This window comes from Marmota marmota, unplaced genomic scaffold (assembly GCF_001458135.2).
Source record: "Marmota marmota marmota unplaced genomic scaffold, marMar, whole genome shotgun sequence".
Classification (NCBI taxonomy): Eukaryota; Metazoa; Chordata; class Mammalia; order Rodentia; family Sciuridae; genus Marmota; species Marmota marmota.
This window is the reverse complement of record NW_025999880.1, coordinates 2696982-2709169: the sequence shown is the minus strand read 5'-3', so window position 1 is coordinate 2709169 and position 12188 is coordinate 2696982. Positions and strand designations below refer to the sequence as shown.

Here is a 12188-nt window from a genome sequence, read left to right as displayed (position 1 = left end):
TAAAGACAATATCAATTGAGGAAATAGAAGAAACCATCAAAAGACTACAAACTAAGAAAAAGAGGGAAAGGGGAGAGATAGGAGGCTTAATGACCTTTGTAGTCTGGTCCAGGTCAGGGTCACTTAGAAGGTAAATGACACACTTTGGTTAAAAGGCAAGCCTCAGTTACATAGACATTGCTGCCTTTGCCTTTTGATTACCAGCAGAGGTCAAGTGGGGTGGGCAACATACACTAACTGTAGACAGTTAAAAAAAAAAGTCAGAAAATAAACTGGATGTAATTATAACTTGAAGTTTCAGAAAATAATTTCTAAGTTTGAATGGCCTTCATTTTCAGGGGAAAAGAGAGAATGTAGCCTCTCTCATCTCTGAAGTCTAAAAGTAAACTTGCACACAGTAGTTTGGCAAGAAAAGCATCAAGACCCCAAACCTCCCTAAGAATCCAAACCCATCCACTTAATAAAATAATAAGGTATCACTCCCTGAACATCTCAACAAATTGCCAGGACATTACCACAAAATAGCTCAGGAAAAAGAAAGTTGTGGTAAGCCTCTTCTCCACAAGAGCAACTACAACAGAAATCCGTTAGTCTCTGAAACCTACAACCAGTATGGCCAGATGAAAAGAGTATAGAAGAGGCTTTCAAAGAATGAGTAGTCAGATGGAAAAGCTTCACTCAATATAGATATGGTAATTATACCATCTACCCAAGCACAGGCAGGAGGCCAAGTATAATCTGGTTTCAGGACTTGCACCAATTCCAGAGGTGTGAGAATAACTCATTATGGTTCCAAGGATGGAAAGACTATAGGTTCTTATGTTATTTAACTCTCTGCCTCTTTGGTAGTCACCATTAATTTCTTATGATGCTTTCAAAAAATTGTCAAATGAAGAAGAAATGTAGGAAGTGGAATGTGAAAACTAAAGATGGTATATTCTGGAGATCTTGTGGAGGTTATATGGCGAAGAAACTTGGGCAAGCTCTCTTTTCCCCTTTCAATAACTTTGAGATAAGTAGTTACCTCTTAAGCTTTAGTTCTTCTTCTCTTTGGCAAATTAGAAATGAATTACCTGGGAATGGTATTTTTGGGGGGGTACCAGGGATTGAACACAGGGGCATTTGGCCACTGAGCTACCTCCCCGGCCTGAGTTACTTAGCGCCTCACTTGCTGAGGCTGGCTTTGAACTCCCGATCCTCCAGTCTCAGCCTCCAGAGCTGCTGGGGGGAATGGTATTTTCTGACAAGCACCAGAAAAGGGGAAAACACTGACATGTTCATCTGATTCTGCGGTGGAGATGAGGTTGGAGAATCTGTTCCAATCACTGGAAGCTTGGGAAAGAGCAACATCTGAAACTTCAACAAGTCATTGTGCTCTTTCTTTGACAATTAAAAGCTCCTTGAAAATTTGCCTCAGTGCTTTCAAAACAAATTGAGATTAATGAAACCAGAGGCCCACAGAGGAAGGTACCAGAAAAAGAAAGCGAGATGCCACAACAGTGCTATTTCAAGGTAACTAGGCAATACTCCAATTTAACAATTTAAAAGGAAAAAAAAAAAAAGCTAAAATGTTCTCATTTAAGTTCAGATGAATTTATATTTGATTTTTCTAGGTAAATAATGGTTTTGTTGTTCGAGTAGTGTTGTTAATAAGAAAGAGCTTTCCAGAAACTAAACTCCATACTTATTGGCCATTTAAAGCCATATAAATTTTCTAATCTTTTTAAAATATTTATTATTTTTTAGTTATAGGTGGACACAGTATCTTTATTTTATTTTTACGTAGTGCTGAGGATCGAACCCAGTGCCTCACACGTGCTAGGCAAGCGCTCTACCTCTAAGCCACAACCCCGGCCCCTAAATTTTCTAATATTAAACTTGATAAAAAATGTTAGAAAAACTGACTTGACATGAGCGTAAAGGAGAGAGAAGAGCTCAAAGAAAGACAATTGAGGTATCAGCTAAGACAATAATTTTACTTTCTAAACCAATGGGCCCTATGTTGAGAGAGAAATGTGCTTTCACAGTTGCTTAAGCAGCCCGAGAGTGAGCCTTCTTCAGAGAGGAAGCCTGGGCAGCCAGGACAGACCCTGATGTGGGGGAGGCCCAGCAGCCCAGTAGGCTCAGGTCTCCTCAAGGTCTGAAATCAGAAACATCCACGGAACTTTTATAGGGAGACTGTTCTCTAATGACACCCAAGGAAGGAGGCTAGCTAGCTCTCTTGGATTTTTCCTCAGGGTTGTCTCCATACTGACTAAGGAACAAGGTCACAACTGGGGTTTTAAATAGGGTCCCAGTGGTCCTGAGGCAGAAGAAAGGCTAAAGGATTTAGGTCTTAGGGTTATTATCCTAAAGCTCTTTCTCCTCCAGTGTTCCTTTTATATGTAAATCAGACAAGAGCTCTATTCAATTACCAAGTTAGGCTGGCAGGGTGTTTTCTCAGAAGAAGACTGAGGAGACCCAACTATAACAGTTCATCATGTCTAAAGACTCTTTCAGCTAAAAGTATAGAGCAAAGTTAGACAAGCAAAGCAAACAGAGAATCATAAGGACAACAACAAAACCCCCTCTGAACCTGGCTCCTCAGCTGGCATCCGGTGGCAGGACTTCAGGAGGTACTGGCCCATCTCGGGCATTGCCGTCTCATCATCCCCTCTACTCTGTCCCTGCTGCAGTCTGCTAGTGGTCTCACACTGCATATCCTAAGGCCAAATTCCTGAGGGACACTCTCAGTGTGGAACACAGAAGTAACAGGAGCAGTAATAATAACAAAATGATAGCGTAATGCTAATGCTATTATTATTGATGAATATAACTGAAAACATTTTGGAGCCCTTCTTACATACCAGGCACTGTAACTGTTACACATAGTTATTTAATCCGTCCTTATGAAGTGACACTGATTTTATCTCCATTTTTCAGATGAAGAAATTGAGGCTGGGGCACAATGCAATTAGGAAAGTAGCAGGAGCAAATGGAAGAGCAGCAGATCACCACACAGCTAAAATCCAAGGGGGAGAGGACCCCCAAATACTTCAGCTGGTCCTAAAGGACAAGATGGGGCTCCTTAGACACAAGGCTTAACTTAGTGAGGTGGAGCCAGTGGTTTTACTAGACTGAGAGCTGAGAGAGAGAGAGAGAGAGACTCCATAATTGGTTCTACCACTACAGGAATAGGGGCAGGTCAATTTCCTTGTCTCTAAGACAAGGGCAGTGAATGAGATAACCTTTAAAGGCCTTCTCACCTCTGACACTCAACATGAGGGGCCATGTTCCATAAGGATACAACAACTGTTTAATTCCCAGGCTTTTTTTTTTTAAGTTTTTCATTTCTATTTTAAAAAATTGCATGTTCCCGTGGCCCTGGAATGCCTGCCTCCGGCCCCTCTGGAGCCCTGGGTTATGTGAAAGCAGCCGTGCCAAGCTGGTCCATGGGCGGGGCTGAGTCTTCCTGGCTGGCTTGTGACATGTTCCTGACATACTGTGTGGTCAAGGAGCTGGAACTGGGGGGGCTGAACAAGGGCCAAGCCTTGCACTTCAGCTTCCTGACCTGGCAGCCATTCAGAGAGACCCTGCTAAGTGCTATTTCCTAAATACACTCTCTTTTCATAACAATCTTACCACATTGCTTTCCTTTACAAGCGCTCTTAAAAAAGGGAACTGGACTCCTTCTGGTTAATCTACACAGACTACATTTGGAAACCATCAGAAACTGAACTCTAAACAAAACGTTATTAATGTGTTGTAATCTGCCCTCTATGTTGCAGATGAAAAGAAAATGTTTTATAGTTTCAGAGCATACGTTTTAATTGCCTTTTAAGAGTGCATATACTTTTAGTACTTCATGTTATAAAACTGTAGTATCTGTTTCTTGATAACTGCTGAGTGATCTCAGCTATTTTTATTAGTTTTTTTTCCCTTATCCTTCTCTCCCTTTCTCTCCTAAACTGCCACCCATGTAAAGTTCCTTTAGAGCAAGCTTGATATAAGGCTCATGGTTTTGGGATCTTCATTATAAAGAGCTTCTTTGCAACCTCCACCTCACTATAAAACACGTGTGCCTGAAAATGAGTTCTATAAACAAAGATGGAGTGGGTGGCTTTGTCTAATAATCCAGTAGAGCTGGGAACCTAGAAGTCTAGCCTTTTCCCAGTTGCTATTGCTTTTTTATGGGGGCCAGATGACCTGCTGAGATCTGATGCTCTTGCTACTTTTCTCAACTGCACAGCCCTGCCCCAGGAGACTAACATATCAGTCATCAACCCAGAAGTTTCAAGGGCAGAGTCTTGGATGCACCAGGACCCATTCTTTCTTCCACCATGAATCCCAGATTCATTAGAATCAGGTCTGGAGTTCACAAATTCTCTCCCAGTTTGTTACCAGGCTGATAAATCCCTGGAAGACAGGTCACTTGAAAGACTCCACAGGGTTTGAGGGCTCCACTGTCTTACCTTCCAGTTGGGCCAACAGTGCCCAGTTCTTGTTCCAGAGATATAAGACTGATGAAATGAAGTGGTCTTTTAGGGCTAAGGTTTTTTGGGGACAGGTCCAGGAGGATGAGGGTGTTTGGTCATCTGAATTCTGGGCCAGGAGGGAGCAGTGGAATTGGACACCGGTCTCCTGAGTAGTCCATGATATTAGGTGCTGCCACTGATAATGAAGCAAGCCACAGATCATAAAACCTTTCTGAGCTTTTCCAGCATAGGATAGTATTATAAAACCAGATTCACAGACTCCCTGGACCAGAAGGGTCCCATGGAGATAATTTGGCTTATCACACTCATTTTCAGGTGAGGAAGTTGAAGCCGAGATGGGCAGTGACTTGCGCAAAGCCTGATCTCTAGGTGTCTATATTGGCTCTTCACCACACCTGGAACATGTATATCAGTTAATCACCGACAGGAATGCCTTTAAGTTGTTTGAAAATGGTAGACTGTCCCTTTAATTTCAGTTTATTTTTGGAGATAATCATCTTTCTTATCTCAAACATTAACTCAAATGTTTCTTATGATGTCTCCAGTGCTTCCCTAATGCCCTCATGACTCACTGGATATTATAACTTGATGTAGTACAGAGAGGTGCTGAGTTATAACTATAGTTTCTAAAGCAATGTTTTATGAAAAACAAGCCATTCTCTCAGCCTCCTTCCATCTTACATGATGTATTGAGGGTTCTTCAAAGGACTCAGCAGACCCAGTTTTCACAATGCATCTGAACTCCCATTGTGCAAAGGAGAACTTGTTTGTTTATAAATATCCTTCTTACATTTAAAATTACTAGAATTCAGATTTTAAATTAGATTTTCACCCTGCCCATTTAATAACCCTTTACTTTGTATATGTGCAGAGCAGGACTAATGAACTACAAACACTGAGGTCTCGTGTTTGTCAAACCACATACAGTCATTACGGCAAAACTCCCACAAGCCCAGGGTACGAACTTTCCCTAAACTTCCCCCTAACAACCTCAAGGAAAAGGCTTGACGCCTCAGACCTTCTCTCTAGAAAAGCAAGGCCATTTCATAACCTCTGCTAGTTCTAGAATGACTGCTATTATTCACTACCTTGTTTTCTTATCTTCTACATGCCTGCCTCATATATATTTTCTGATCTTTAATCTTTGGTGTGTGTGACATTTTAATACCCTAAGAAATCAGTTTAAAAGCTTCAAATGTGATTGGATCATTTTTATATTCTATGAATTGGGTTTTTTTGGTTTGTTTGTGTTTAAGAGATGGGGTCTCCTGTTGTGTCGCCCAGGCTGCCCCTGAACTTGTGATCCTCCTTTCTCAGCCTCTTAAGCAGCTTGGACCATAGGACCACCACTGTTCCTGGTTCTGTAGTCTATGAGTCCATGAGCTAGACACAGAGAGTCTTTCTCCCTTTTTACAGATGACAGGTTAAAAGATAGTGATTATAAAAATATTGGGTAGAGAGCAGCTACCTGAACATCCCTGCAAATAACTCCTGCTAACATTATCTTCTAAATCCTTATAAAAAACTCTACAAATTCTCTTTGGAGATTCCTGAAACAATATGAAAAAAAAAAAAAAAAAGAGCTTTCCCTTATATCAGCTAAGGGAAAACCCTTCATTTTATAACCTTTGGGTTAATTGATGCTCCTAACACAAACTGTTTCTTCAGCCAGTCACACAGTTCTATATTGGCACACTACAGAGAGGTCTGCTGGAGAGATCTCTTGCCTTAAGACTTTAGCAATACAGCTTGTGGGTGTGTTTCATGACCTTTTGTGCTAGTAAATAAGCCTTTGGAGATTAAAATTAACTTTTCTCATCCTAGTTTAAGGAGTGCTTTTCTCTGGGAACATCAAAAAAGGGACAGGCCTGAGCCAAATATCAGTCTAGCAGCGGTATACTGCTTTCAAGGCCCTGTTTAAAAAAAAAAAAATTACGGGAGTATTAATATTAATCTAAATACTGTCCTTTGTTTACAATCGAAGAAGAATGGAGTTTTATGTTCTTAGCATTTGCAAATGTACTACTTCTTGAAGCTATTCCCAGCAGTCTGATGTGTTAAAAAATGAATATACTGCTTCAAATTTCTTGACCTATAGATCGAAAGCAGGCACTTACCTTGTCCTATGTTCCTAATATGGACCACATAGAATATTCAATGAAGTCCTGGTGTCATATTTGTTAGGAGTCTTAAAATCAGGCTATCAGGATTGATCATCTGCTTGCCACCAAGCTGGCTAGATAAATTCCCACAGTGACACACTTGTGGGATGATTATTCAGGACTGAGGTCACTGCTACTTCCTCCCTGCTGAGGAAGCACAAACCAGGAAAATTCTTACCACATGACCTTTACACTCTGGTCTTATATCTTATTCTTCCTCCCAAGGCTAGAGGCTCTGTGGGAATACATGCCAGGCTAGGGCTTAGCCCCTCAATGCTAGTATCTTTATAAGATGCTTTTTTTTCTGAAAGGTCCTGGGAAATAGGCTACAATCATCATAGACATGGTCCTTTAAAGTTCCACTTTTTTTTTTTTTTTTAAAGTATCAGCTACAGCTCACACAGCTATTCTTTTATTCAGGACAAGGAATACAGAGAGAAAGTGTGTTAAATCTACTCAACCTCAGACCTTTTAGTACTTCATCTTCAGAAGGACTCAAACAGGGTCCCACCTACAAAGGCATGGGATCACAGGGGCTCCCTTTGAGGCCTTGATGGGGAAAAGATTCAGGAAGTGCTCAGAAAGCTCTCCAAAAGAAGCTAATTCAAAGGAGATTTCCAAATCAACATCCAAACCAAAGAGATGTGGAAAAAATCAGAAAAGCATCCTAACAAAACACCCCAACAAAGTACCCTAACTCCTTTTGTCAACCCACACTGGTAGGAGCCAAGTTCCAGTGTGACAGCCTTTTAAAGCAGCAAGTCGCAGCCACAAGTGTGGTTGCTCTTCCAACATTATTTTCTTTGGGAAAATGACATGGGTGGGTAGGGAAGCAGACCCAAGAGGACTGTAGTTTAAAGTCCTGAGGCCTGGGAAGCAAGATGCATGGAATCCAGAGGTGGGGCTGAGGGTGGAGAGGAGAAACCTAACCTCATTGTACAAAGTGGCTAAGATCTCCAGCCACTCATCAGGTAGAGTATGCTGCTCTCTATTTGCAAAACTGCTCAATAAAATTTTACTGCCAAGGCAAAAGGAGAAACATCTGCTCTAGTCAAGAGCGGCTGTGGTCAGCAATAAGGCAGTTGGCACATGGTCAATGCTGCTCTTGCTGGTAGGTGGTATTGTGGTCACCAGTAATTACTTTGGAGAATTTCATGGAGTCAAGGATAACTAAATGGACAAAGAACATTTTATTTTACTTTCTATATTTATCCCATAAGCAAAAATCATGGCATGTTGTACAGAAATCAGAATCTCAATGCAGTCCATATTTTTCACAGAGGCAAGAAATCCTTAATATAAGTATTTCAAACAATATGGGCTTGACAGTTGACTGCTCCACTCATTTCTTTTCCTTCCTCCTTCTTTTGCATTAACTGGGGATTGAACCCAGGGGTGCTCTATCATGGTGCTACATCCCCAGTACTTTTTTAATCTTTTGTTTTGAGATAGGGTCTTGCTAAATTGCCAAGGCTGGCTTCGAACCTGCAATGCTCCTGCCTCAGCCTTCTAAATTGCTATTATTACAGGCATGTGCCACCACATTGGGCTCTACTCATCATTTCTGATTGAACAGTTTCTTTAGATTGCATTAGTTTTTAGGTGTTTTCCTACTAAAAGACATGTTATAGAATACTATAAAGAAAATGTGCAAATTATATTTAACAAATCAATAAGTGGTTCAAGTTTTATAAAACCTTGTCTTCAAATCTATGTGATATCTTCAAAGCTAAATAATTCTACATTGTGTCAGAATTGGATTGTAAATAAAAATCTGCTTAATGTATTCAGTCATGATAATTTTTCATGGAATGATGACTGTCAGAAAGTAGCAGTTAAATTAATATACACTGTACTTAAAAAATTAAACACTTGGGAAATAACCTTTCCAGCCACTGGAAAATGACAAAGTCTAAGACATTTCAATCAAGTTAATTTCAGTATCAAAGCAATGCATTTTTTCCACCAGAAACTATATGAAAAAACAAATTAAACAAAATGGGTCTCTGAATGATGGGCTAACATCAAGCTCAAGGAAAACGTCATGATTGCTTGTCAATTAGGTTATTCCACATACACAGTCTTAAAGGCAAAACTAGCCACATTCATTTTAAATCATGTCAAGGCTGAATGGTTGATATTATATTAACACTGAAAGCACGGGGCTAGGGGAACTTGCTTAGTGTGTTCAAGGCCCTGGGTTCTATCCCCCAAAAGAAAACAAGTGTCTTAAAAGGAAACTAAGACTTGCAGTTTTAAAAAGAAAAGGAATTCCTCTCTCTCTCTCTCTCTCTCTCTTTTGAGACAGGGTCTCACTATGTTGCCCAGGTTATCCTCAAATTTTGGAGCTTAAGCTATCCTCTTGCCTCAGCCTCCTAAATAAGTGTGACTAATAATGCACACCTCTATGCCTGGCTCAGAAAAGCTCTTACCAAGAGAGTTAGTCAGCAGCAACAGGTATGATTCAGGTATACACATTCCCATGAGGCCACTCGGGTGAGCCATGTCCAGAACCTTATAGGATTTGCTATCCCTAGTTTACCCTGGAACACTGGGCTCCTAGGACACTTAGAAGAAGAGACGTAGGGGAATCATTTCAACGCATTTTAAACCTATTCCTGGCCTGACCACCTCAGAATGCCACCTTAGACAGCTCAGGTCTGGGGTCACAATGGTTATAGGGCTCTCTCTGGACCTAAAAGAATTTATGTCCATATATGAGACAGGCCAAATCTGGGTGCTAGCGAGCCAGAATTCTAAGTCCCAGTCCTTTCAAGGTCCTCGAATGGGTCATTTGAATCCTCAGGTCTTTAGTTTTTCCCACGTCAGAGAAGAAACCTACCAGATTTAATCTTATGCCATGTCCACAAAGAATGTACCCTAGACTCTAAGAAGCTGCCCTGTCAGCTCCACAGCCCTGGTGATTTTGCAGAAGGCAGGACAAAGGTACCAACAATCTTTCATTGAGACAGATGGCTCCCCCACCACCCAGGAGCTGCCTTTTTTGTGATTGAACCCAGGGATGCTCAACCACTGAGCCACATTCTCGGCCCTTTTTTGTATTTTTATTTAGAGACAGGGTCTTGCTGAGTTGTGGAGGCTGAACAAATGACCCTCCTGCCTCAGCCTCCAGAGCCACTGGGATTACTGGTATGTGCCACTACGTCCAGCCTGAGGATCTGCTTCCTTATGAGAGCCCAGCACCTCAGGGTTGCAAGGCTGCCATCTGAAACCACAGGGAAGTACTTCAACCACGGATTTGTACATAGGAAATTTTCTACCAGGGAGAAAAACTGACTGACACCAGACTGTTTGGGGGCAATTTTTCATATTTAAAGTAAGAAATTTTATCCAGATCAAAAATATTTGATTAAGGGCTGCAGTTCAGTGGCAGAGTGCTTGCCTAGCATGTGTGAGGCACTGGGCTAGATCCTTAGCACCACCTTAAAAAAAATAAATTAAATAAAACAATTATTTAAAATATTGATTAAGTGCTACCTAAAATTACAGTCTATTATGCTACATTTAGAATATAAATAGTGCAAGCCAGGCATGGTGGCGCACGCCTATAATCCCAGCAACTTGGGAGGCACAGGCAGGAGAATCTGGTTCAAAGCCAGTCTCAGCAATTTAGCAAGGTGCTAAGCAACTCAGTGAGACCCTGTCTCTAATAAAATACAAAATAGGGCTGGGGATGTGGCTCAGTGGTTGAGTGCCCCTGAGTTCAATCCCTGGTACATCCCCCCCCAAAGAAGATAAATAGTGTAATCACAAATAATGCAATCATGATTAAATCTTAAAAATTGCTACTTCCCTATATATCTCATGTTTTTCTTTTGTTCTTGTGTTGTCTCTATTTTATTTTATTTTTACATATCTCATTTTTTGAAATGTAGAATAAATGAAGCATATGAGACTTAGGCACTTTGGTGTTAACACCAAAGTAAAAGTTTAATTTTTAATTCTTTATTTTGAGACAGGGTCTTGCTAAGTTGCTGAGGCTGACCTTAAACTTGGGATCATCCTGCCTCAGCTTCTTGAGTCACTGGGATTACAGGTGTGCAGCACCACACCTGGCTGATTTTCATTAACTTCTAGTCATCCTGTAGTACAAACTCATATGCTTTTCTTCATGTTATTTACTTAGAATGAGTAGACTTTCCTTATTATTATTATTTTTAATCAATTGAAAATTTACTTATTTGTCTTTTAAGAACACTATTTTTTAGCAGGGTGCAGTGGCACACACCTATAATCCCATCTACTTGAGAGGCTGAGGTAGGAAGATTCCAAGTATGAGTCTAGCCTTGGCAACTTAGTGGGATCCTGTCTCAAAATTAAATTAAATTAAAAAGGACTGAGGATGGCAGGGCGCAGTGGCGCATGCCCATAATCCCAGTGGCTCAGGAGGCTGAGGCAGGAGGATCACGAGTTCAAAGCCAGCCTCAGCAAAAGCGAGGTGCTAAGCAACTCAGTGAGACCCTGTCTCTAAATAAAATACAAAATGGGGCTGAGGATGTGGCTCAGTGGTGGAGTGCTCCTAAGTTTAATCCCTGTTCAAAAAAAAAAAAAAAAAGGACTAAGGATGTAGCTCAGTAGTAGAGCACTTGCCTAACATGTGTGAGGCCCTGAATTCAATCTCCATTGCCACAAACAAAACAAAAAACACTACCTTTTAAGACTGCCAGAATAAATCGAATGATGGACTAGTATGTACCCCTTAATAATGATGTTGTAAAATAGTGGATAACTCTCGTTAATGAAATTATGAATGATTTTAATTTCCTTATTTTTGCCTCTTTATTTTTTCTTAGTTTTCCTATAATAAATGTTACGTAAGAAAAAAAAAAGTTAAAAAAAGAAGACCTAAAACTATCCAAAAGGTATTATAGATGCGATGGACACATTAGATACAGATTTTTTTGGTGATGGTTTTACGAATATACATTTACCTTCAAATTCATCCAATTGTGTACATTAAACATGTACAACTTTTTTTAAAATAAGAAATTGCCCTCTACCTTTTTTAAAAAAAATTTTTGTAGTTGTAGATGGACAGATGCCTTTATTTTATTTGTTTATTTTTATGTGGTTCCGAGGATCTCAGCTCATTATCACAAATCACCAGAGAAATGCAAATCAAAACCACCAGGAGATCACCTCACATCCCTTAGGATGACTAATATTCAAGGAAAAAAAAATTAGAAATGTTGGCAAGAAAAGGAATCCTACACAGGGTTGGTGACAAGGTAAACTGGTGCAGCTATTGTAGAAAACAATATGGAGGAAACTCAAAATATGTTTTGTAATTAATAATAAAACCACATTATAACCCTGCAATCTGACTTCTTGGAATATAGCCAAAGGAACTGAAATCTGGATCTTGAAGAGATATCTGCACTCCTATTTTCACTGCAGCAGCAGTCACAGAAGTCAAGACAGGGAAGCAAAATGAATGTCCGTTGATAAATGAATGGAGAAAGAGAATGTGGTACATAGATACAATGGAATATAACCCAGCCCTAAAAATAAAACAATCCTGCTATTTATG

The 12188-nt window shown here is 40.2% G+C and overlaps 1 protein-coding gene across 9 annotated transcripts in view; it reads right to left on the bottom strand.

Annotated features, from left to right (window-relative positions):
• Positions 1 to 12188, bottom strand: part of Bcas3 (BCAS3 microtubule associated cell migration factor) — a 575967-nt gene that overhangs the window by 114940 nt on the left and 448839 nt on the right. The gene's annotated exons all lie outside the window — the stretch shown is intronic.